We start from the raw sequence: 27,744 nt of genomic DNA, 5'->3' as shown, positions 1-27,744 counted from the left end.
GCCTGTCAGCAGCATGGCCTCTGCATCAATGTGACAATAGAGTTCAGAGTGAAGCACCTTACATCATCATTACATTTCGCTCCCTGAAATCAGGCATGTGAGTGATACATTTTCTTGGTTTCTTCAGTAGACTTTTTAAAGTTGAATTTCAGAATCTATGTTGATACTTTTTCATTTCATTATTATCTATGTATGGAGCATATATTCATGATTAGCATTAAAGGTAAAACAATGCATGAGATATAGTCTCTATATTCAAGAAACTTAAAGTTCACTAAGGCGTCAATAAAAGTAACCAGAAAAAAATAAGTAAACAGAGACTGGCAATAGAGGATGTGTGAATAATGTTAAGAAGTGTAAAAGTAAACTCACATGAATCATAGTCTTAACTAAAAGACAAGCTCAAACGATGCAAAATATACAGGCCAACAACATGGATAGAAAAAGTATTCTTTCACAAAGAAGTACTTATCAGATGCAGTCTTCCCAAAATGTCTATTTCTCCATCATTAAACATTTTGATTTCAAATAGCTGACTAATTTTAAACAATGCATGCAGAAATACTATAATCAATGAAGTCATTTTGCGTTGAAACATTCCCATTTTATACACTAATTATACAACTTACTAGCTTATCCGTATTTTTTAGCAAGTGGAGTTATATAACCCATAAATAACCAGTTTATTTCCAATAAGCAATTCAGGCACACCTGGTTCATCTTGCTAAAACATTTAATAGAGACTTCTCAGTATCTTTCTGACAGTAAATATCACTGGCATCTTCACAGGGAGGTCTAATTGAGATAATTCATTCCCAAGCTTTGCCTAGGGTCTCAGATATAGCAAGAATCTAACAGAGGGCTATTGCTAACCCTTTCCTTCCCACAATATAAGGGTACATAGAACAAAATAACTATAGTCTAACAATATCAAATATTAGCAAAGACAAAGAGCAAAAGAAAATCTTATAAATGCTGTTATTACTATGAACTTTTCTTTAACTTTGAGAGGAAACTTGGCAATATTTAGTAAGTTCAAATTTGAACATACCTTGTAAATCTAGCAGTTTCTTTTCCAAATGAATTCCCTAGAAAAAAATGGCACACATATAAACAAGGAGAGACACACAAAAATTTTCATTTCAGCACTCATTATTAATAATGAAGAATTGAAAACAACCAAAATATTCATTATCAAGAACATAGATACATGAATTATGGTGTAGTCATATGAATTAATATTATGCAACTGATAAAGTGAGTGTATAAAATTTACATGAATTAACCTGGATAATTTTAGGGGACACACTGAGAAAAAAAACACAAGTTGCAAAGTAATATAAATTATTATATCATTTATATAAACTTGTAGATAATTTATTTGCAGTAAAAATATAAAAACTTGGATTTAAAGTGTACAAGCAAACTCCATGAAAAGGTGAAGAAAAAAAAAGAGGAATGGAAATAGAGAGAAGGACTTGTAATATATTTTGAAAAAAAATTATTTTCTCATAACAATTTTTAAAACAGGTTATTATTTTTATTCTCTGAAAGTACAAAATCTTCCGGAGTTTGAGAACCCTACTCAAAGTCTCAGAGTTAATTAGTGACAGTCTTCTGCCCCAGGTTTCTTCATTTTTTTATTACTCCTTCTCAATGATTCTCACATTTTACTGTAAATACTTTAAAGTTATGCCAAATATTGACTAATCAATATAAATTTTATTTTTAATATACCTTAGTATGTATGTAGTGTTACAAAATGCTTTGTATTAAGTAATCCCAGCATTACAGCTTAAATTAAAGCTGTCATCAATTTAAGACATATTAGTGAGTGCAAAACCTTGCCTCCCTGAGTATAAAAGAAAGCATGATTATGAGATTGAGAAATTCTATTGAACAACCTGTTGACAAGTAAACAATGAATAGCACGGTAATTGAACTTACTTTCAAGAATGCTGAAATATCATATTCATACAGTATGATTACTCTGTAGTCATTTCTCTTTAACATAACTAAGGTTATTTTTGAATAGTTTAGCTTTTTTTTTTCAGAGACAGAGGAAGAGTCAGAGAGAGGTATAGATAGGAACAGATAAACAGGAACCGAGAAAGATGAGAAGCATCAATCATTAGTTTTTCGTTGCGACAACTTAGTTGTTCATTGATTGCTTTCTCATATGTGCCTTGACCCGGGGGGCTATAGCAGACTGAGTAACCCCTTGCTCGAGCCAGCGACCTTGGTTCCAAGCTGGTGAGCTTTGCTCAAACAAGATGAGCCCACACTCAAGCTCATGACCTCAGGGTCTTGAACCTGTGTCCTCTGCATCCCAGTCCGATGCTCTATCCACTGTGCCACCACCTGATCAGGTAGTTTAGCTCTTTTTCAGATTTTAATTTCATGAGCCTACAAGTAATATTTGTCTGTGAAAATACATTACTAATAAAAAATTGAAAATTGTTAACCTAATCATAAATTGGTTTAAAGTGCTGAACTTCATTTAGTATTTAGAGGTTTACCTTTCATTTAAGTGGATTATATAGCCTGACCTGTGGTGGTGCAGTGGATAAAGCATTGACCTGGAATGCTGATATCACTGATTCAAAACCTGAAGCTTGTTGGTAAAAAGAAGGATCACATAAAAAAGTGGTAGGCTTACCTGACCAGGCAGTGGCACAGTGGATAGAGTGTCGGACTGGTATGCGGAGAACCCAGGTTCAAGACCCCAAGGTCGCCAGCTTGAGCGCAGGATTATCTGGTTTGAATAAAGCTCACTAGCTTGGACCCAAGGTCGCTGGCTTGAGCAAGGGGTTACTCAGTCTGCTGAAGGCCCATGGTTGAGGCACATATGAAAAAGCAATCAATGATCAACTAAGGTGTCACAAAGAAAAACGAATGATTGATGCTTCTCATCTCTCTTCATTCCTGTCTGTCTGTTCCTATCTATCCCTCTCTCTGACTCTGTCTCTGTAACAATAACAACAACAAAAAAGTGGTAGGCTAGTTAAAAACTATGGATTTGAATAGACTCTATCTAAATACTAACACAAAATAGAACCAAAAACTTGAATTTGATATTTTGAAAATACTGGGCAGCATTCAGTTTTAAACAGCTCATTATTTTTCCTTTTAAAAGAATCCCCTTTACCATTGCAACCAAAAAAATAAAGTACCTAGGAATAAATTTAACCAGGAAGATTAAAGACTTGTACTCGGAAAATTATAAAACATTGAAAAGAAATCAGGGAAGATACAAACAAGTGGAAGCATATACCGTGTTCATGGTTAGGAAGAATAAACATCATTAAAATGTCTATATTACCCAAAGCAATTTATAAATTCAATGCAATACTGATTAAAAAATCAATGACTTACTTCAAAGATATAGAACACATATTCTAAAAATTTATATGGAACCAAAAGAGAACACAAATAGCCTCAGCAATCTTGAAAAGGAAAAATAAAGCGAGAGGTATCACAATTCCAGATATCAAGTTATATTATAAGGCCATTGTACTCAAAACAACCTGGTACTGGCATAAGAACAGGCATATAGATCAATGGAACAGAACTGAGAACCCAGAAATAAACCCACAGCTTTATGAACAACTAATATTTGACAAAGGAGGTAAGAGCATACATTGGAGTAAAGACAGCCTCTTCAACAAATGGTGTTGGGAAAATTGGACAGCTACCTGCAAAAAAATGAAACTAGACCACCAACTTACACTATTCACAAAAATAAACTCAAAATGGATAAAAGACTTAAATGTAAGCCATGAAACCATAAGCATCTTAGAAGAAAACATGCAGCAAGCTCTCTGACATCTCTCACAGCAATATATTTGCCAATTTGTCTCCACAGGCAAGTGAACAAAACACAGGATAAACAAATGGGACTTTATCAAACTAAAAAGCTTCTGCACATGTAAAGACAATAATAACAGAATAAAAAGACAAACTACACAATGGGAGAATATATTTGACAATGCGCCTGATAAGGGATTAATAAACAAAATTTATAAAGAACTTGTAAAACTTAATACCAGGAAGACAAACAATCCAATCCAAAAGTGGGCAAAAAAAATGAATAGACACTTCTCAAAAGAGGACATACAGATGGCCAATAGGCATATGAAAAATGCTCAACATCACTAATCATTAGAGAAATGCAAATTAAAGCCACAATGAGATATCAACTCATACGAGTGAGAATGGCACTCATCAACAAAACAACACAGAATAAATGCTGGCGAGGATGTGGAGAAAAGGGAACCCTCCTGCACTGCTGGTGGGAATGCAGACTTGTGCAGCCACTGTGGAAAACAGTATGGAGATACCTCAAGAAATTAAAAATTGAACTGCCTTTTGACCCAGCTATACCACTATTAGGAATATACCCCATGAACAACATAGCACTGTTTGAAAAGAAGAAATGCACCCCCATGTTTATGTCAGCATTGTTTACAATAGCAAAGATCTAGTGTCCATCAGTGGATGAGTGGATTAAAAGCTTTGGTAAATATATACTATGGAATACTACTCAGCCATAAGAAATGATGACATCAGATCATTTACAACAACATGGATGGACCTTGATAACATTATACTGAGTGAAATAAGTAAATCAGAAAAACCTAAGAACCATATGATTCCATACATATGTGGGACATAAAAATAAGACTCAAAAACATGGACAACAGTGTTGGGGTTACAGGGTGGGGGGGGAAAGGGAAGGTGTTGGGGGAGGGGAGAGGCACAAAGAAAACCAGTTAGAAGGTGATGGAAGACAATTTTATCAATGTCACCCCATTAAAATTAATAATAAAAAAAAAGAATTTGTCTCACATCTAATTCAGGCAGTTAGAAGAATAGTATAAGGATGCTAATTCTGCTTCTCAGGCCACATCCTGCAAAAGGGGCCCCGAGTAATTGGTGATTTGACTAGTCTGATTTTGCCAATTGGATTTAAAAAAAAATAGGTCATGAACGCCCTGAAATGGAACTAACAATTCATGAGCATAAATTTAAAGGACTTTTAGATACTGAAGCTGATGTATCTGTTATTGCTAAGCTACACTGGCCTCCTTCCTGGCCCACTCATGCAGCAGCCACAGAATTACAAGGTATAGGGCAGAGTAAATCCCCTCAGCAAAGTTCTAGTTTTCTAAATTGGGAAGATTAAGAAGGTCATTCTGGATTTTTTTTAAGCCTTATGTGCTCCCTGGATGGCCAGTTAATTTGTGGGGTAGAGATGTTTTGAAAAATATGGGAGCATTGCTTGTCAGTCCTAATGGTTTAGTCAGTACTCAGATGCTTGATCGGGGATTTTTCCCCACCAAGGGACAAGGGAAAGAACAGCGAGGAATTCTCACCCCCATAGAAGTGGCACCCAATATCAGAAGGTGTGGATTAGGATATCAAAATTTAGCATAGGGGCCTTGGTAGCTCCTGTACCCCAATAATGCATTGTGCAGACCCAATTACTTGGAAATCAGATAATCCTGTATGGGAAGACCAACGGCCCCTTTCTCAGGAGAAACTTAGGGCAGCTGCTCAATTGGTACAAGAGCAGCTACAGCTTGGGCACAGTGAACCATCTAATAGCCCATGGAATACACTTCCATATTTTGATCTTGTTGCCTCCTGGATTATCAAGGGGCATAGGCCACCTTTACAGCTTATAGGTTTCGAGCCTCAAAATTATTATTGTTCCTTTTTTGAAAGGATCAACAACAATGGCTCTGGGAAACTTCCACTAAATGGCAAATCGCTCTTGCAAAGCAATGGACAACTTTATACTGAAACTGTCAACTTAAAATCAGCTCAAAGACTAGAATTATATGACATTATCATGGCTTTTCAGCATTTGCCATATTCCCCCTTTAATCTATATACAGACAGCAAATATTTACTTATGGTGTTTTCACTATAAAGACTGCGGTCTTAGGAACAAATGCTGATGAACTATTTCAGCAGTTCCTCCTTCTTCAAAGATTTGTATGTCAACGTAGAGCTCCATGTTTTATAGGACATACTCGAGCTCACTCCATGCTCCCTGGAGCTTTAGCACAAGGGTATGCCCTTGTTCATCAAGCTACCCAAAAGAAAATTATTTGGAGCAACCATGACAGATCAAGCAATTCAGTCTCATACTATTTATCACCAGAACGCTGCAGCCCTGTGTAAACAGTTTCAACTTCCTCGGGAAGCAGCATGGCAGATTGGGAAATCCTGTCCAAGGGGTCCTATACTACAATCTGTCCCTTAATTTGGAGTTAACCCTCAAGGACCCCTACCAGGACAACTTTGGCAAATGGATGTTACTCATATACCTTCATTTGGCAAATAGTCTTATGTCCATGTTACAGTGGATACCTATTCTGGATTTATAGTAACCTCTGTCAGAATAGGAGAGGCTGCTAAGCATGTTATAGCTCATTGTCTGTATTCATTGTTCTATTATTGGATTTCCTAAACTGGTTTAACTGACAATGCTCCTGCATATGGAGCAAAAGCATTTACTGTATGTTGTCAAACCTTTCAAATCATGTCTATTTCTTACAATCTTTAAAGTCAAGGTATTATTAAAGTGTACCCAGAAGATATTTTAAAAATTTAAAATATTTAAAAGGGGGGAGTCATATCCTGTAACTCCTATGGGTCTACCATACCATGCTTTTTACTTAAAAAAATTTAAATTTCTTTTGAATGCTGATGAACAGGAGACGCCAAATCTTTTTCTCCTGCAAACTACTACCTTCTTTATTTGATCCAGCTAATAACACTGTTTTGTCTTTTTCCAAATAGCCCCAGATATATGGAAAAGATTTATATAGGCGGATGGGGATCCTCAAACCCCTCAGTGAGATCTTCTGAGCATGGCTTTTAAGATATCAAGAGGCAGAAAAAGCCCAATAGAGATCAGGGGAACTACCAGCTTTTAGGATACACCCTTAAAGGCTCCAACTCCCCAAGGGGGTCTCATAGGATGCCATCTGGGTCCTGCTTTCATAGTGGAAAGGAAGGTCATTGAGCTAAAGCCTGCCAGATTTACATGCCTCTGCTGTGAGGAAACAGGGATACTGGAAGGTGGGCTTCCCCCTCGCTCCTCTAAGGGAGGGTTCAGTCTCTTCCAGCCCTGCTCCAGCCACCTATGACCTAACCTTGCCCAGAATACTGGGGTTTGCTACTGAAGGCTGAAGGTGCTCAGGGCCGCCGGCCCCATCTATGACACTGTGGATGAGTCTAGGGTATTTCTTCCAAGAAGCAGGTCAACTGATCTCATTTGCACAAGGGCCACTTAACTATGTTTTGCCCGAATAGTCAGGTTTTTTATTCTTCCCTCGAAGATCTCTGTTGTGGGTGTTGATAGTCCTATTTTCTGCTGCTTTGTTTAATATATAGTGTTTCCTTTATTCCTCCTACCTCAATGCCCCACTCATATTTCAGGCTGGGACCTACTCCTAATTTAGAGCTCTCTTTCCTCCTTTTGCCAACTTCTATTATGAATCTACCTTTGCCACCCAGCTTAGTGTATCCCAAGATTTTCTTTACCATGCCACAGTCGCAGAGCTCCAGGGAAAAGCAACTTGGTCTCACCTCTTCAGGCAGAGAAGAACAGAAGCTCCATCTCCACTCATGCTGCAGATGGCTTTTCCAGTCTACCTGAATCATTAACAGCTAGAAGCAGCGGTCATTAGGACTTGGACGTGAGCTGCAAATTATAGAGTTGTGACAACAATTCCAGTGCCATGTGGACTTTTCCTGGACTCCTACTCCTTGGGACAGCTCCTAACAGACTGAACTGGGGTTGGGTTGCATTTATCAGGGACTTGGCATGGTGTTGGGGCCAACTGGACTTGGTGAACTTGTTAAGGACCCTACTCTTTTATGGATTCTTGCTGTATTGGCCAAGAGTTTGCTTAATGGCTTTAATCACTGTAAAAAAAATAGAAGACTGGATAAAGAAGATGTGGCACATATACACCATGGTATACTATTCAGACATAAGAAATGATGACATCGGATCACTTACAACAAAATGGTGGGATCTTGATAACATTATACAGAGTTAAATAAGTAAATCAGAAAAAAATAAGAACTGCAGGATTCCACACATTGGTGGGACATAAAAACGAGTCTAAGAGGCATGGACAAGAGTGTGGTGGTTACGGGGGGCAGGGGGAAGGAAGGAAGGAGAAGGGGAGGGGGAGGGGCACAAAGAAAACTAGATAGAAGGTGACAGAGGACAATCTGACTTTGGGTGATGGGTATGCAACATAAGTGAATGACAAGATAACCTGGACATGTTTTCTTTGAATATATGTACCCTGATTTATTGATGTCACCCCATTAAAATTAATAAAAATTATTTATTAAAAAATATTTTATATATATTCATTGCTTAATGAAGAAATGTTTGCTGGAATGTACATGCTTCTTACAAGTTATACTTTATCATGAAACTCTAATATAATATTTTATGAATGATACTTTTAATATAAGTTAGTCCTCATAAGTTGGATTTATAAGAAATATTTATTAATATTTTCAATATGTCATATGGACAGCACACAAATAAGTACCAGAATTCTCACTATCTCAGAGAGCATTCATTGTTGGAGATGAAAATGGCATCCATAATAAAGCATATTGTGAATTAGGACAGAAGAGGCGCATGCAAATTTTCTTATTTTGGGGGAGGTTTCGTTAACACAAAACAAGTCTGTGATCCTGAAGAATAAACTACTTTGTGAGCCAGGTTTCCAAGGTTCTTTTTTGTCATGTCGTTGCTTTATTTTTGTTAGAAAATTCCTCTCATCTAAAATATACTATGATGAATCAAAGGAAACATCTGCCAGATTATTGTGTAAAATTGATAGAATCACTATGAAGTCTACAAGATGAATACAGTTGTACCCAGCAAAAATCTCCAAAGAAGAGATGTTATGTACTGGATTATGTTTTTCCCACAATTAATATGCTGAGGTGCCAAACCTCAATGTAACAGATTTTGGTATTGAAAGGTAGGTGCTGGTCTAACAAATACCTAAAAATATGGACATGTCTTTGGAGCTAGGTAATAGGTAGAAACTAAAAGAGTTTTGAGACACATATTGGAAAAATCCAAACTTGACTTAAAGAGACTGTTGTTAAGAATATTTCTGCCTGAGAAGTTGATAGTGCAGTGGGTAGAGCATTGACCTGGGACGTTAAGGTCCCTTTTTGGAAACCCTGAGGTTGATGGCTAGAAGAGGGGCTCATCCACCTTGAGCATGGGATCATAAACATGATTCCAAGGTCACTGGCTTGAGCCCAAAAGTTGTTGCCTTGAACCCAAGGTCACTGACTTGAAGCCTAAAGTCACTGGTTTGAGTCCAATGTAGCAGGCTTGAGCACAGAGTCACTGGCTCAGCTTGAGTCCCCTACCCCCATCAAAGCACATATGAGAAGCAATCAATAAACAATTAAAGTGAAGCAATTATGAGTTGATGCTTCTCATCTCTTTCCTCTCTCTTCTCTTCCCTATTCTCTCTCTACCTCTCCTTCTCTCTCTAAAAACAAACAAAAATTAATATTTCTAAATATTTTTGCCATAAGCTTCTCAGCCATCAATATCTTTGCTGCAAACATTTGCACTGCAAACATTTTTGCCACATAACTAATTGACTGTAAAGCATTTTTAACATAAAATATGGCTTTAAATAGAAAAGAGATTGATTTAATTATAGAATAATTATTATTTAGCTAATTTCTATGCACAGCTTGTTTTCTAATGCTATCTTAACCAAATTTACCATTTTTTCTGCATAGCTAATTGGCCCTAAGGCAGTTTATCATAAAAGAGAAAATAACTGGTAGATAGTTTGTTTTAAAATATAAAAGAGGTAGCTTCCATTATTAAGTATTGATCTTTTACCTATTTTAGGCATGACAGCTTGTTCCCTAATGCTGTCTTTACCAAATTTATTATGCAATATTACAAATTGGAGAGAAAAGGAGAATCAATATTCTCCTATTGTTATTGAACTTAAGGGATTCACTGCTTGGGGTGTTCAATTCAAGAAAAAGATGTGATTGTCAGATAGTTTATTTATTTGCAGCAAAAAAAGGAGATGAAGGATTCACATCCAAAGCTCTATCTCCTCAAATGGAGGCTTAGCCATTTCTTACGTATACTATTTGGTTAGTTACAGGTTGATTTCTTCTATGCAGATGGAAAAACTTACCTGGTAGGTTTCAGGTCAGGCTTTTCTAGTTACAGCTGCTTCTGTAAAATACTGTGCTATGTTTTAACATTTTTCATCAATAGTATTTAATAAGAACCATTCAAGTTTTGAAACCCTTGCCATATCTAACAATTCCCCATTGATATTATATATTCTGCATTCCGATGAGAATGGAGATGAGGGTCATGCTTCTGTAACTGCATTCTACTAAACATGGATGGTGTATGTCTTTGAGTTAAAGGACTGAATTTCCTGGCTGCCAAACTGAGGTATCTTTTAGAGTTAATGTAAGAAAATTTTAAATTTATGGTAATGAATAACATCATGGGAAAATGTGTAGATTGAGAAAAAAGTTATTAAGGACAGAATCTTAATGACCATAGATATTTAAGTTGTGCAATGAAATAAAAAAGAGTAACTCTATATAAAGTCAGAGAGAGCTTACCAGAGATATAGTAGGATAACTGGAAAAAAAATAATGTCCTCTCAGACAATATAGATCTTCAAGAAAGTGAAAGTGGTCAACATTGTTATATGTAGCAGGATTCCATTGTGTAAATGTACCATTACTCAGCTGTAAATAGATGAAAATTTTACCTTTTGTGAAAGCATGAATGAACATGGAGATTATTATGCTAAGTAAAATAAGTCAAGCAGAGAAAGACAAGTACCATATGATTACACTTTTGTGTGGAATCTGATGAATAAAATAAATTAACAAACAAAATAGAAACAGATTCATAGATAAAGAGAATGGATTGACAGCTATCAGAGGGGATGGAAGTTGGGAGACTAGGTAAGAATGATGAAGAATTAGGCAAAAAAATAACTCATATACAGATAACAGTATGGTAATTACAAGAGGGAAAGGGGGCTGGGAGGGAGGTAAAAGAGGATAAATGTGGAATAAATGGTAATGGAATGAAACTTGGCTTGGGGAGGTAAACACACAATACAATATACTGATGACATAATATAGAATTGTACACCAGAAACCTATATAATTTTTATTAATATCACCTAAATGAATTCAATTAAAAATAAAAAAATTAATGCAGCAGGAAATGGAGCAAAATGAAAATAAACAATTGTCTATAAGACAACTTTTAGCCTGGTATGTTACAATTCTCTGTCTGAATTTCACAATTCTATGACATTATAAAAATTCTAACTGAACCCTAGCAACAATATTAAATTATCAAAAGTATATTTAGTATAGATATTTTCTCAAAATAAATTGTGGTTAATTGAGATGCAACTCATTTGGTTAATCATAAAATTTTCATAGTTTTTTCTCCTTATTATTAAAACAATATTTATTTACTATAGAAATATCAAAATGAAAAAACTTAAAATGTCTATAAATTTACTTATGGAGTGGGGCAAAAATAGGTTTACAGTTACATGAAGAACATAGTTTATTCTTATATTTAACTTAATTATTGTGTTATTTTCCATATGAAAAATTATAAACCTATTTTTGTCTCAGCTTGTATATAGAAATGAACACTTTTAACAATTTAACATGTGTAATTCCTAAATGTTTTCTTTGAATACATTGTTTTGTAAAATATAATTATACATACAATATACACAGTTTTATAAACCTGTAGTCTAAAGCTCAATTTTGTATAGTATCTAGCACATACAAGTAAAAAATATTAATCTAAGATATAAATAAATTACTTATTTAAATGTTTTTAAAATGTAGTTTTGTGCCACTCAATGATCATAAAATCGATTTCATATGTTGAAGCCAGTATTATACAGGATGGAGCAAAAGTAGGGTTACAGTTGTTCATATAAGAAATACAATTACTGGCCCTGGCCAGTTGGCTCAGCGGTGGAGCGTGGCCTGATGCGTGGAAGACCTGGGTTATATTCCTGCCAGGGCACACAGGAGAAGCACCCATATGCTTCTCCACTCTTCTCCCTCTCCTTTCTCTCTAGCTCTCTCTTCCCCTTCTTCAGCCAAGGCTCCATTGGAGCAAAGTTGGTCTGGGTGCCAAGGATGGCTCCATGGCCTCCACCTCAGGTGCTAGAATGGCTCGGGTTGCAATTGAGCAATGCCTCAGATGGGCCGAGCATTGCCCCCTAGTGGAGTTGCTGAGTGTATCCCTGTCAGGTGCATGCAGAAGTCTGTCTCTGCCTCCTGCTTCTCACTTCAGAAAAATACAAAACAAAATACAATTATTAATAAATGATAATACAAGAATAAACTTTAAGGTTTCACATACAACTATAACTTACTTTTGCCTCACCCTGTATTAAATGAAATGCAATGGAATGGATTAAAAATGAAGAAAAGTGAATATGTCAGTACACAAAATTGCTTTGCTTTTATATTTTTTAAAATTTTTATTTATTATTTTAGAGAGAGCGAGGAGGGAGACAGACAAGGACAGACAGATAAGAAGGGAGAGATGAGAAGAATCAATTCTTTGTTGCAGCACCTTAATTGCTCATTGGTTGCTTTCTCATATGTACCTTGACTGGGGGCTCCAGCTGAGCCAGTGACCCCTTGCTTAAGCCAGTGAATCTGGGCTCAAGCCACTGACCTTGGGCTTCAAGCCACTGACCTTTGGCCTCAATCCAGTAACCATGAGGTTATGTCTATGATTCTATGCTCAAGTTGGTGAGCTTGTGCTCAATCTGGCTACTTTGGAAATAGAGCCTACCTCCTCAGCATCACAGGGTGATGCTCTATCCACTGTGCCACTGTCTAGTCAGGCTGCTTTTATATATATATATATATATATATATATATATATATATATATATATATATATATATATATATATATATATGTTTGTGTACTGTGTCAATGTAAAATTTATTTCCCACTATGTACAAGTCACAATCAAGGATTGTGATGGCTACTTGAAATACAATGCACAATATCTGGTGTGTACTTGATACTCTGTAAATGTTTTTTCTTGAATACAATAATGAATGATTAAATTCACTCACTTTTGGTGAAAGATGAAAGCTATACCCAGAAAGAAATTTGTCTTTTAACACAGCTGGGTATTGATGGTCCTGGCAGTAGAAGGCACTTTACCTCTTTCCTAGTCAAGTGCTCTTTCCATTGTAGCTCATTGCTTTCCTTAAAGGATATGTGTTCTGTAGATCAGTTTCATGTCTGCTGCAAGATAATTTACAATTTGGAAATGTTAGTAATGATCACTCAAAGTATCTTTGTAAATTTAAGACCTGTAATTTTGTCACAATGAAATGCAACTTTAACAGTAAATTATAATATTGGGTTAATGTGAAGTAATAGCTACTCTAATAAAACTTCAGTGTATATTTTATAGTTTACATGTTGTTGATGAAAGCTAACAACATATAGACAGTTGCAATTTTTTATGCTATTAACTTTTATGTTTTAATTGCATCGTTTTCATTCACTCTTATATTGATTATATTCTGAACTACTTGTTTGGACTAAGATACTGTATTTGAATAAGTGCAACAAAGCTTTGAAATGCTCTTTTGTAAAAAAAAAATGCTTTAAAATCAAGGAGTTTGTGCTGAGTACAGGGCGACCTGCCAAATAATATTAAAATGAGTGACTGTGCTATAGCAATCATATTGAATTACAACAGCATATCAAAAAGTAAAAATATTATGGGCTTTTTATTATAAGAATTGAAACTCTGTGTTTCATTTCCATTAGGAAAAAAAGAAGTTCTGTGGTATATTGTTTTTCCTTTCAAAGCAAGCTTTTAGAAAAATATTCAGCATCACACTGTATTTCACATTAATTCGATTATGTTCTTTACAAGCTCTTCTATTAGTTTATTCTAATACTGTCGATTCAAGATATCTATACTCCAATAAATTTCATTAAAATATAAATATGTTAAACTGGAATATAAGTATGCTATGGGAATAAAAAAGAGATAGTTTATTTTCACAAAGACTGCATTTTAAGATATATTTTTAAAAAGTACTCAGGAAGGGCCCTGGCCAGTTGGCTCAGTGGTAGAGAGTCAGCCTGATGTGTGGATGTCCCAGGTTTGATTCCAGGTCAGGACACACAAGAGAAGTGACCATCTGCTTCTCCACTCTTCCTCATCTCCCTGTCCCTTCTCTCTGTTTCTCTCTCTCTTCCTCCTCCTCCTCCTCTTGCTGCCATGGCTAGTTGGTTTGAGCAAGTTGGCCCTGGGTGCTTAGGATGGCTGCTTGGAGCCTCACCTCAGGTGCTAACTATAGCTTGGTTGCTGAGCAACTAGCCTCAGATAGGCAGAGTATCCCTGGTAGGGGGCTTGCTGGGTGGATCCCACTCAGGGCACATGATGGAGTCTGTTTCTCTGTCTCCCCTCCTTCCACTTAAAAAACAATTAATTAAATTTTTTTTTAAAAACTCAGTATGTTATATAGTTACAGGAAGATCCAAAATGAAAATAAATCATTGGTGAATGGTGAACATCTTTTGTCTGAACTCTGAAATCAGTTATCCTTTTTCTTTTAAAAAACGCATTAAAAATTCCTTGTAATTCACCCATGTGTCTGCTTTTAAGAGCCATCAGCAGTAGAAGTGGATATGGTTGTTTTTTATTTTATGTATAAAATAGCTACTGCATCTGGTTAAGGTACATTATGCTAATTTGAGTGCAAAATCTTTTGCTGCAGTTCGACTTGGCAATACAGCCTTCAAATAGTTTTAAATACTACTGTGTTTGATTTTCCTTGAGCCTGGACACTAGGAGCTTCTGCCCCTTTGGTTTAATAACCTCATTGTTATTTTGCAGTTTTTTCTCCTCCTCACTTTATATCTTAATAGGATACATCTGTTGGTGGACAGATTGCACAACATGAACATAAGGCACAGTTTTCTAAGGTCAGCTAAATTGCCCCACTTGGTCCATTCTGATTTTACAGATGAATACTCACTCAAATTTTTGCCATGACTTTTGCACGTAGGAGTTTTCTTTTTGCATTAAAAGATCCTATTTTGTAAGTGAAGATGAAGCTTAAATCTAAAGCCTTATGTTCCTGGATTAAATATTTACCTAAATCTTCAATAACAAAATCTGGGTCTTGCTTCACAGACTGACATTAATTACTTAGATAATGCTTTCATGGTAAATATTTAAATTGCCTGGTTAAAAAAAAAAACAAAAAACATTTGAATTGGTCCCATTAAAGTAATTCATCTTTTAATTAAGAATTTAACATGGAAAATAGATTGAGAAATTACTGAATCCCAAACATTGAGCAAAAAACATTATTTTAATGAGAGAAAGATTAGAGTCTCTTCAAGGATTCCAGACTCCATGTTTTTGGATGGTACGATGACTTGACTCAAGCCTTTTGTCAGGGTTCTGAGAAAGCCTCTGCCTGGCTTGTGACCATGAGCTGCCCTGGAATTGGCAATCGACAGTGTTTTTATCTCAGATTTGGGAGGGTGCATGCTTCCTACCTTTCTAAATGCTATGATAAACATGTCTGGGCAAAAGTTGCCTTGGCTAGCACAGGGAGCAGGGAGCGCACTGGGCTCACCTGAGCAAAAGCTTTATTGTAACTCTGGGTTCTCTTCAAACATTGTTTTCTTATGAAATTTGCCCCTATACAGATAAGACTGTGGCTAACCTGATCCTAAGACAAGGCTACTATAGAGATGCTCACATAGTCTAGGGATATCAGATGCACATTAATGCTGCCCAGAAAAGCCAGGAAGAATTCTATGGTCAGTGGATCCCAGGGCCAAGTTGCAAGTGAAGGCTCAAGGCTAAAATTTTGTCATGGAAGGCTAACCATCCTTGCTACTTTTGCTGCCATTCCTGTGTCTGTGCTGCTGGGACACAGACAACCAGACCCTGAGTCCTGAGCTGGCATTTTTATCCCAGTAAACTTGGTTCCAACGTGCCATCATTGAGCTGCTTTCTTTGTTTCTTTACTGATATTTATCATTCTTTAATTTTTTGACCAATTTTACCCATTTCTCCAACCCCATACCTTAAGTGATCTCTGTTTTAAGAAGTATATCTGGCCCTGGCCGGTTGGCTCAGTGGTAGAGCGTCGGCCTGGCGTGCGGGGGACCTGGGTTCGATTCCCGGCCAGGGCACATGGGAGAAGTGCCCATTTGCTTCTCCACCCCCACCCCCTCCTTCCTCTCTGTCTCTCTCTTCCCCTCCCACAGCCAAGGCTCCATTGGAGCAACGATGGCCAGGGCGCTGGGGATGGCTCCTTGGCCTCTGCCCCAGGCGCTAGAGTGGCTCTGGTCGCAACAGAGCGAGGCCCCGGAGGGGCAGAGCATTGCCCCCTGGTGGGCAGAGCGGTGCCCCCTGGTGGGCGTGCCGGGTGGATCCTGGTCGGGTGCATGCGGGAGTCTGTCTGACTGTCTCTCTCCGTTTCCAGCTTCAGAAAAAAAAAAGAAGGAAGTATATCTCATTATAACATTTAATTATTTTATTAAACACAAAAATCTTAAGAAGTAATATTTATGAGTAATGAGTCTCATGGTTGTTAAAATACTTGCACATTAAGTATGCAGATTCAACTAAGTTCTAACTCTAAATATGAAAATATATCAATTTCAATGTTAATTTTTTTCCATTAAGCTATCTCCCTAAGGGCTTAACAAGTAGCAAAATACGGGACTGTTTATTGCTTTATTTAAGTAGAGTTGATATACAATATTATATTAATATCAAGAGTACCATATGCCGATTCCATATATAAATACCTTACAAAATGAACACCATGATATGTCTAGTAACCATCTGTCACATACAGAGTTATTCAGATATTAGTGACTATATTCATTAGACTATAAATTACTTATAACTGTAAAATTGTAACTCTTAATCACTTTTGCCTTTTCCTCCATCCCCCATAACCATCCCCTCTGGTAACCATTAATTTGTTCTCTGTGTCTATGAATCTATGTTTATTTTATTGTTTAGATTCCACATATAAGTGAAATCATACACTATTTCTGATGCTCTGACTTATTTCACTTACATGATACTTTCTAGGTTGATTCATGTTGTCCTAAATGGCAAAGTTTTATTTTATGTTTAAATAATACTTTATTAAAAATATATCACAACATTTTTTAAATAATAATTTTATTTTTTTAATGGGGTGACATCAATAAATCAGGATACATATATTCAAAGATAACAAGTCCAGGTTATCTTTTTGTTCAATTATGTTGCATACCCATCACCCATAGTCAGATTGTCCTCTGTCACCTTCTATCTTGTTTTCTTTGTGCCCCTCTCCCTCCCCTTTCCCTCTCCCATTCCCCCCTCCCCACCCCCCGTAACCACCACACTCTTATCAATGTCTCTTAGTTTCACTTTTATGTCCCACCTACGTATGGAATAATGCAGTTCCCGTTTTTTTCTGATTTACTTATTTCGCTTCTTATCATGTTATCAAGATCCCACCATTTTGCTGTAAATGTTCTGATGTCATCATTTCTTATGGCTGAGTAGTATTCCATAGTGTATATGTGCCACATCTTCTTTATCCAGTCATCTATTGATGGGCTTTTTGGTTGTTTCCATATTCTGGCCACTGTGAACAATGCTGCAATAAACATGGGTCTGCATGTGTCTTTACTTATCAATGTTTCTGAGTTTTTGGGGTATATACCCAGTAGAGGGATTGCTGGGTCATAAGGTAGTTCTATTTTCAGTTTTTTGAGGAACCACCATACTTTCTTCCATAATGGTTGTACTACTTTACATTCCCACCAACAGTGTATGAGGTTTCCTTTTTCTCCACAGCCTCTACAATATTTGCTATTACCTGTCTTGCTAATAATAGCTAATCTAACAGGTGTGAGGTGGTATCTCATTGCCATTTTGATTTGCATTTCTCTAATAGCTAAAGAAGATGAGCATCTTTTCATATATCTGTTGGCCATTTGTATTTCTTCCTGGGAGAAGTGTCTGTTCATATCCTCTTCCCATTTTTTATTGGATTGTTTGTTTGTTGTTGAGTTTTGTTTTTTTTATTTTTTAATAAATTTTTTTAATGGTAATGGGATGACATTAATACATCAGGGTACATATATTCAAAGAAAACATGTCTAGGTTATTTTGTCATTAAATTATGTTGCATACCCCTCGCCCAAAGTCAGATTGTCCTCCATCACCCTCTATCTAGTTCTCTGTGCCCCTCCCCCTCCCCCTAACTCTCTCCCTCCCTCCCTCCCATGTCCTCTCTCCCCCCACCCCTGGTAACTACCACACTCTTGTCCATGTCTCTTAGTCTCGTTTTTATGTTCCACCAATGTATGGAATCATGTAGTTCTTGTTTTTTTCTGATTTACTTATTTCACTCCATATAATGTTATCAAGATCCCACCATTTTGCTGTAAATGATCTGATGTCATCATTTCTTATGGCTGAGTAGTATTCCATAGTGTATATGTGCCACATCTTCTTTATCCAGTCTTCTATTGAAGGGCTTTTTGGTTGTTTCCATGTCTTGGCCACTGTGAACAGTGCTGCAATGAACATGGGGCTACATGTGTCTTTACGTATCAATGTTTCTGAGGTTTTGGGGTATATACCCAGTAGAGGGATTGCTAGGTCATAAGGTAGTTCTATATCAGTTTTTTGAGGAACCACCATACTTTCCTCCATAATGGTTGTACTACTTTACAGTCCCACCAACAGTGAATGAGGGTTCCTTTTTCTCCACAGCCTCTCCAACATTTGCTATTACCCGTCTTGTTGATAATAGCTAATCTAAGAGGGGTGAGGTGGTATCTCATTGTAGTTTTGATTTGCATTTCTCTAATAACTAATGAAGCTGAGCATCTTTTCATATATCTGTTGGCCATTTGTATTACTTCCTGGGAGAAGTGTCTGTTCATGTCCTCTTCCCATTTTTTTATTGGATTGTTTGTTTGTTTGTTGTTGAGTTTTATGAGTTCTTTGTATATTTTGGATATTAGGCCCTTATCTGAGCTATTGTTTGAAAATATCATTTCCCATTTAGTTGGCTTTCTGTTTATTTTGTTATCAGTTTCTCTTGCTGAGCAAAAACTTCTTATTCTGATGTAGTCCCATTCATTAATTTTTGCCATCACTTCTCTTGCCATTGGAGTCAAATTCATAAAATGCTCTTTAAAACCCAGGTCCATGAGTTGAGTACCTATGTCTTCTTCTATGTACTTAATTGTTTCAGGTCTTATGTTTAGATCTTTGATCCATTTTGAGTTAATTTTTATACAGGGGGACAAACTGTAGTCGGGTTTCATTCTTTTGCATGTGGCTTTCCAGTTTTCCGAGCACCATTTATTGAAGAGGCTTTCTTTTTTCCATTGTGTGTTGTTGGCCCCTTTATCAAAAATTATTTGACTATATATATGTGGTTTTATTTCTGCACTTTCTATTCTGTTCCATTCGTCTGAGTGTCTATTTTTCTGCCAATACCATGCTGTTTTGATTGTCGTGGCCCTATAATAGAGTTTGAAGTCAGGTATTGTAATGCCCCCAGCTTCATTCTTTTTCTTTAGGATTGCTTTGGCTATTCGGGGTTTTTTATAGTTCCATAGAAATCTGATGATTTTTTTGCTCTATTTCTTTAAAAAATGTCATTGGAAGTTTGATGGGAATTGCATTAAATTTGTATATTGCTTTGGGTAATATAGCTATCTTGATTATATTTATTCTTCCTAGCCAAGAACAAGGTATATTCTTCCATCTCATTATATCTTTTTTGATTTCCCTTAACAATGGTTTATAGTTTTCATTATATAAGTCCTTTACATTCTTTGTTATGTTTATTCCTAAGTATTTTATTTTTTTTGTTGCAATCGTGAAGGGGATTTTTCTTTTGAGTTTGTTCTCAATTGTTTCATTGTTGGCATATAGAAAGGCAATTGACTTCTGTATGTTAATTTTGTATCCTGCGACCTTACTGTATTGGCTTATTGTTTCTAGTAGTCTCTTTGTGGATTCTTTGGGGTTTTCGATGTATAGGATCATATCATCTGCAAAAAGTGATACCTTTACTTCTTCTTTTCCGATATGGATGCCTTTTATTTCTTTGTCTTGTCGATTGCTCTGGCTAGAACCTCTAATACCACAATAAATAAGAGTGGAGAGAGTGGACAACCCTGTCTTGTTCCTGATTTAAGGGGGAAAGCCTTCAGTTTAGTGCCATTTAATATGATGTTAGCAGATGGTTTATCATATATGGCCTTTATCATGTTGAGATATTTTCCTTCTATACCCATTTTGTTCAGAGTCTTAAACATAAAATTGTATTTTATTTTATCAAAAGCCTTTTCTGCGTGTATTGATAAGATCATGTGGTTTGCGTTCTTTGTTTTGTTGATATGGTGTATTACATTAATTGTTTTTACATATGTTGAACCATCCTTGAGATTCTGGGATGAATCCCACTTGATCATGATGTATTATTTTTTTAATATGTTGTTGTATTCGATTTGCTAGTATTTTGTTTAGTATTTTAGCATCTGTATTCATTAGAGATATTGGTCTGTAGTTTTCTTTTTTTGTGCCATCCTTGCCTGGTTTTGGTATGAGGGTTATGTTGACCTCATAAAATGTGTTTGGAAGTATTGCTTCTTCTTCAATTTTTTGGAAGACTTTCAGTAGAATAGAAACCAAGTCTTCTTTGAATGCTTGATAAAATTCGCTGGTATAGCCGTCAGGGCCTGGACTTTTATTTTTGGGGAGGTTTTTAATGGTTTTTTCTATTTCTTCTCTACTGATAGGTCTGTTTAGGCTTTCTGCTTCTTCTTGACTCAGTCTAGGAAAGTTGTATTTTTCTAGGAATTTATCCATTTCTTCTAGGTTGTTGAATTTAGTGTCATAAAGTTTTTCATAGTATTCTACAATAATTCTTTGTATATCTACGGTGTTCGTGGTGATTTCTCCTCTTTCATTTTGGATTTTGTTTATATGAGTTCTTTCTCTTTTTTCCTTGGTAAGTCTTGCCAAGGGTTTGTCAATTTTGTTGATCTTTTCAAAGAACCAGCTCCTTGTTCTATTAATTTTTTCTATAGTTTTTCTGTTCTCTAATTCATTTATTTCTGCTCTGATTTTTATTATCTCCTTTCTTCGGCTGGTTTTGGGTTCTCTTTGTTCTTCTTTTTCTAGTTCCTTAAGGTGGGAAGTTAAGTGGTTCACTTGGGCTCTCTCTTGTTTGTTCATATATGCCTGAAGCGATATGAACTTCCCTCTTATCACTGCTTTTGCTGCATCCCATAGATTCTGATATGTCGTATTGTCATTTTCATTAGTCTGTATATATCTTTTGATCTCTGCACTTATTTCTTCTTTGACCCATTCATTTTTTAAAAGTATGTTGTTTAGTTTCCACATTTTTGTGGGATTTTTTTCCTCTTTTTTGCAGTTGAATTCTAGTTTCAAGGCTTTATGATCAGAAAATATGCTTGGTACAACTTCGATTTTTCTGAATTTGCTGATGTTGTTTTTGTGGCCCAACATATGGTCAATTCTTGAGAATGATCCATGTACACTGGAGAAAAATGTATACTCAGTCACTTTGGGATGAAATGTCTTGTAGATGTCTATCATATCCAGGTGCTCTAGTGTTTTGTTTAAGGCCACTATGTCTTTGTTGATTCTCTGTTTGGATGACCGATCTAGATCCGTCAGCAGTGTATTGAGGTCTCCAAGTATGATTGTATTTTTGTCAGTTTTTGTTTTTAGGTCAGTTAGTAGCTGTCTTATATATTTTGGTGCTCCTTGGTTTGGTGCATATATATTAAGAATTGTTATGTCTTCTTGATTCAGTGTCCCCTTAGCCATTATGAAATGGCCATTTTTGTCTCTGAGTACTTTTCCTGTCTTGTAGTCAGCATTATCCGATATGAGTATTGCTACACCTGTTTTTTTTTGGATGTTATTTGCTTGGAGTATTGTTTTCTACCTTTCACTTTGAATTTGTTTTTATCCTTGTTACTTAGATGAGTTTCCTGTAGGCAGCATACAGTTGGATTTTCTTTTTTAATCCATTCTGCTACTCTGTGCCTTTTTATTGGTGAGTTTAATCCGTTTCCATTTAGTGTAATTATTGACACTTGTGAGTTCCCTATTGCCATTTTATATCTTGCTTTCTGTTAGTTTTGTGTCTTGTTTGATCCTTCTCTTTTGTTTTTCTATCTTTTGTTTTTATTTGGTTGTATTCCATACATCTTTCCTCTGTTGCTATCTTTTTTATCTCATGTGCTTCTGTGGTGGTTTTTTCAATGGTGGTTATCTTTGAGTAATGAAAAGGGTCCCTACCCTGTTCATTGTAGCGAACTATTTTGTGAGTACTTTTGCACTCCATCGTCCTTTGCTACTCTTAATCTCCATCTTCTCCCCCCCTTTCTTTTTGTTGTTGTCACAGTTTAAATTTGGTTTTATTTTGTTCTTCTTGGTGCTTTTACTTGTGGCTCTGTTTTTTTTTGTTGTTGTTATTCTTTGTATCTGATTGGAGAACCCTCTTTAGTAATTCCTGGAGTGGGGGTTTTCTGATGATAAATTCCCTCATCTTTTCTGTATCTGTGAATGTTTTTATTTCTCCTTTATATTTGAAGGATAGCTTTGATGGGTATAATATTCGTGGCTGAAAGTTCCTCTCTTTCAGGACTTTAAATATTGGGGTCCACTCTCTTCTAGCTTGTAGAGTTTCTGCTGAGAAATCTGATGAAAATCTAATGGGCCTTCCTTTATATGTTGTATTCTTCTTTTCCCTGGCTGCCTTGAGAATTTTTTCTTTGCTGTTGGTTTGTGTCAATTTCATTATGATATGCCTTGCAGTAGGTTTGTTGGGGTTAAGAAAACTCGGAGTTCTGTTTGCTTCTTGAACTTGAGGCTTTAGTTCTTTCCACAGGCTTGGGAATTTCTCATCTATTATTTGTTTGAGTATGTTCTCCATTCCATTTCCTCTCTCTTCTCCCTCTGATATACCTATTATTCTTATGTTATTCTTTTTGATTGAGTCAGATAATTCGTGTATGGCTATCTCATTTTTTTTAATTTTTGAGTCTCTTTCTTCTTCTCTCTGTTGTGCCTCAAGTTGCTTGTCTTCTATTTCACTAATCCTCTCTTCTATCTGACCTGTTCTATTAGCTAAGCTTGTTATTTCGTTTTTCAGCTCGTGAATTGAGTTTTTCATCTCTGTTTGATTTGTTTTTATAGTTTCAATTTCCTTGGACATATATTCTTTGTGTTCATTGAGTTGTTTTCTGAGCTTCCTAAATTGCCTTTCTGTGTTTTCTTGTATATCTCGGAGGATTTTTAGGATTTCTATCTTGAATTCTCTGTCATTTAGCTCCAAGGTTTCCAATATATTAAATTTTTTCTCCATAGATTTTTCCTCATCTAGCTGTGTTACCTCTCTTTCTTTTGTATTCATAATATTCAATTTTCTCTTCCTTAATGGCATCTGAGGGTGGTTTTGTTGATAGTATTAATGAGATTTAATAAAGAATAAAAAGTTAAAAAAATACAAAATCGAAAAGAGTTGTTTTTTTTAAAAAAAATTAATAATGAAATAAAGAAAAATAAAATAAAAATTAAAAAAAAGGAAATTATTCCCCCCCTCTTTTTTTCCTCTCTTCTCCTCTCCCCTCTTTCTTGAGAAAATCTTGTGGTGAACCGTGAATTATAACAAACAATGCCTGTGATGGAGAGCCTGAATTGGGGAAAAGTAATAAAGGGGCAAAAAAAAGAAAAAAGAAGGGGGTATGGACCCACAAAAAGCAAATAAGAAAAAAAATTTGGGTAAAAAATAAAGTGATTTGCTTTTAGGTGTTGGTTGACTAAGAGTTATGATGAGAGGAATAAGAAGAAAACAGAAAAATGGGGGGACAAATTAAAAAATTACTATTGTATTTAGTGGAACAAAAACTAGATAAAATGGAGAGCCAGGGATGGGAGCACTGCTAGTTAGTTAAAAAGGTGAAGTAAAAACCCCCCAAAATGCCACAAACATAAGTTTGAGTCCCAGATAAGATAATTTGTTTGTTATTGAGGTTTGAATGAGAGGAGATGTGAAGGAGAAAGGAAGAAACTAATATAGAGGGAGAAAAGAGAGAGAGAGAAAAAAAGAGGGAACCACTAAAAGAAGAAAAAAGAAAAAAGAGGAGAGAGAGAGAGAGAGAGAGTTAAGGGTTTTGGCGTGCAACCCTCATAGAGAGAAAGGAAGAGGAGAGAAAAGATAATGGGTGATGTAACACTTATGGGCAGTGTAGTTCAAGGAGAGGAGTGAATAAGACTGGCAGAGAGTTAATCGGCCAAATTGGAGGAGGAAAAAAAATTTCAAGAATGAAGATAAGAGAAACAATCGAACAAATATAATAAAATGGGATAGGTTATAAATTCTGCAGATTATTCTTGATTTTGAGAGGTTATCTTCTTGCTTTTTCTTTTCTCTCCCTCTTCCTGGTCGGTGACTCTGTACCCCAGATTCTGCCCCTTTGGCACGCTCAGGTAGAGGTTTGCAGTTGATAAGTGTCTATGGCGATGTCATGTATTGTGCTTTAGTCTCATTGGCAGTCGAGGCTCATTAGCATTTATAGGCTCCAACAGTGAGAGAGTCCCTGTTCCTAGTGCCTTTCTCCTAGTCTTTCCTTCCTCAATTAGTAGCCTGATAATCCCACTATGGGGTTGCTGCTGCCTCTGCCTAGATAGTAAGAGGCTCAAAGAGCTGGCAACTCCCCACTCTATTTCCACTCAGCACAGGGCTCTGGGTAAGGCTCAGTCAGTCAGAGCTGCTAGCATAATCAGGTGGGCTTTCCGCCCACTCAAAGACCTCTGGCTCTGCCACTCTGTCCGGCAACACAGGCGGGCGCCCACTCCCAGGGTGCTTGGAGGAAACTCTCGCTCATTATCTGTGCGCGCAGACCAAGATATCCGGCAAGCAGTCTCACGCTCTGAGTGAAACCCCCAACTGCATGGAAAAGTTGCAGCATTGGAATTGGCTCTCGCTCTGTCCCCGTGCGCGGCTTTTGCAAGGCACTGGGGCGGCCCGAGTTTCCGCTTTGGCCCACACAAAGGCCCCTGACTCTGCCTCTCTGTGCGATAACACAGGCGGCGCTCACTGCCGTGACACTTGGAGGAATCTCTCGCTCACTATCTGCGCACGCAGACCAGGATATGAGGCTGGCTGCGTTTCCCTCTGAGTGAATCCCCTACCAGCACGGAAAAGTTCCACCGTTGGAATCAGTTCTCTCTCCCTCCCGTGTGCGGCTTTCCCAGGGTGCTGGGGCTGCCCAGAGATTCCACTTTCGGCCCACAGAAAGGCCTCTGTCTCTGCCTCTCTGTGGGGTAACACGGGCACCCACTCCCGGGGCTTAGGAAGAAATCTCTCACCCACTATCTACGCGCACCGACCAGGAGATCGGGTAAAATGGCTGCCCCGCTTGTCTTTCTTTGTGTGGGTTTGGCGCGAGTGTTAGCTTGTATTGCCTGGGTTGCCACAGGATCAGTTTTTCCTTGGCTTGGACCTCCATGCCACAGCCTGGTTTGGCCATTTCTGCCATGGCCTGGATCTATTCACCCCCTTTGCCTGCCTCAGTTTCTATATTCACGGATCCCAGAGAAAGCCGCCCTGTTTAGGTTAGTGAGGAAGGCGGAGCATTTCTTACTCCCTATTTCCTTCGGGGTTTGGTTATATATTTAGCCAATTTTTCGCTCGATCATACCTTCGGGTGTATTGCGAAACATCTGGAGGCTCCAAGGATAGGTTTTTCTGTTTCTGGTTGAAGATCTTGTTGAGTTTTGGGGGAGATTTATCAGTTTCACTTCATACCCCGCCATTACTCTGATGTCATCTCCAACATTTTTATCTATTCATATGTAGATGGGCACTTAAGTTGCTTCCATATCTAGGTCATTATAATGTTGCAGTGAGCACAGAGATGCATATATCTTTTTAATTTTGTTTTTGTTTACTTCAGATAAATACTCATAGGACAAACTTCTCAGTAATATAGTAGTTTTATTTATTTAGTTATTTAAATTTTTGACAGAGACAGAGAGAGAGAGTTAGAGAGAGGGACAGATAGGGACAGAGAGACAGGAAGGAAGAGAGATAAGAAGCATCAATTCTTTTTTGCAGTACCTTAGTTGTTCAATGATTGCTTTCTCATATGTGCCTTGACTGAGGGCTACAGCAGAGTGAGTGACCTTTTGCTGAAGCTGGCGACCTTGGGCTCAAGCCAGCAACCTTTGGGCTGAATCCAGCAACCAATGTTATGATCCAACACTCAAGCCAGCGATCTTGTGCTCAACCTGGTGAGCTTGTGCTCAAGCCGGATAAAACTGTGCTCAAGCTGGAGACCTTGGGGTTTTGAACCTGGGTCTTCAGCATCTTAGTCTGATGCTCTATCCATTGCACCACTGCTTGTTTAGGGGTAATATAGTAGTTTTATATTTAATTTTTTGAGGAACCATCATAGTGTTTTCCATAATGACTGTACCAATTTTTCTTTCCTCCTAAATAATAGGCATATTATTTTATGCGTATGTCTTTTATATTGTTTTGTCATTCAAAGAAAATAACATAGGGATTGAAAACTGGCCTGGAATCCCTATAAGCCTGGTGTTCAAGCTGATCTCATAGGCTGGGGAGTTTTGTGATTCTCTCCAGATCATTGCCTATCTAGACAAATGTTATAAATTTTTAGATAAAAACTGAATGAGTGTTACTGGAACAGACCTGGATTTGTGTTGTTTGTTGTCCTTTTTTGGCCAATTTCATGAGAAATATCTACCACATAGGTGTAAGAGCTTTTTTAATTCAAAATTTAAGCAAATTGAGAAGGCAGGGAACTTTTGTCCAGAACTGTCTTATCACTTTCCTGGTGCTGGTGGTTTTTATAGAACTCAGGGGCTGTGAGTAATGGTTTAAGGGGCAAAAAGGAAATGTCTGTGCAGTTAGTCATGTAACAATACGCAAGAGGTGGGGGTTCACTTTCAGGAATGTCTCCTCTGAAAGTTCTTCTGATGTTGACACAGGCCCAATTAGCATGGTCCTATCTGGTGTCCTTGGTAAATCTTCAAGGCAGCCGAGATCAGGTTTCTACCAGGAACAGTCAGGATTTCGTGACTATGGAACCATCTGCCTCTGAATTGTCTGTGAAAAGACTCACTGTTTTGTTTTTATTTTAGGGAGAGGGACAGGGCCAGAGAGCCAGAGAGAGGGACAGATAGGGACAGACAGGCAGGAAGGGAGAGAGATGAAAACCATTAATTCTTCATTGCAGCACCTTAATTGTTCATTGATTGCATTCTCATATGTGCCTTAATGGGGGGGGCTACAGAGTGAATGGCCCTTTGCTGAAGCCAGTGACCTTGGGCTCAAGCCAGAAACCATGGGGTCATGTCCATGATCCCATGCTCAAACCAGTGACCCCACACTCAAACTGGTGAGGCCATGCTCAAGCTGGATGAGCCTGTGTTCAATCAAGCAACCTCAGAGTTTTGAACCTGGGTCCTCTGTGTCCCAGTCTGATGCTCTATTCATTGCACCACTGCTTGTTAAGGCAAGACTCCCT

The sequence above is a fragment of the Saccopteryx bilineata genome, chromosome X, assembly GCF_036850765.1.
Source record: "Saccopteryx bilineata isolate mSacBil1 chromosome X, mSacBil1_pri_phased_curated, whole genome shotgun sequence".
In the NCBI taxonomy this organism is placed as follows: Eukaryota; Metazoa; Chordata; class Mammalia; order Chiroptera; family Emballonuridae; genus Saccopteryx; species Saccopteryx bilineata.
This window is presented reverse-complemented; position numbering follows the sequence as displayed.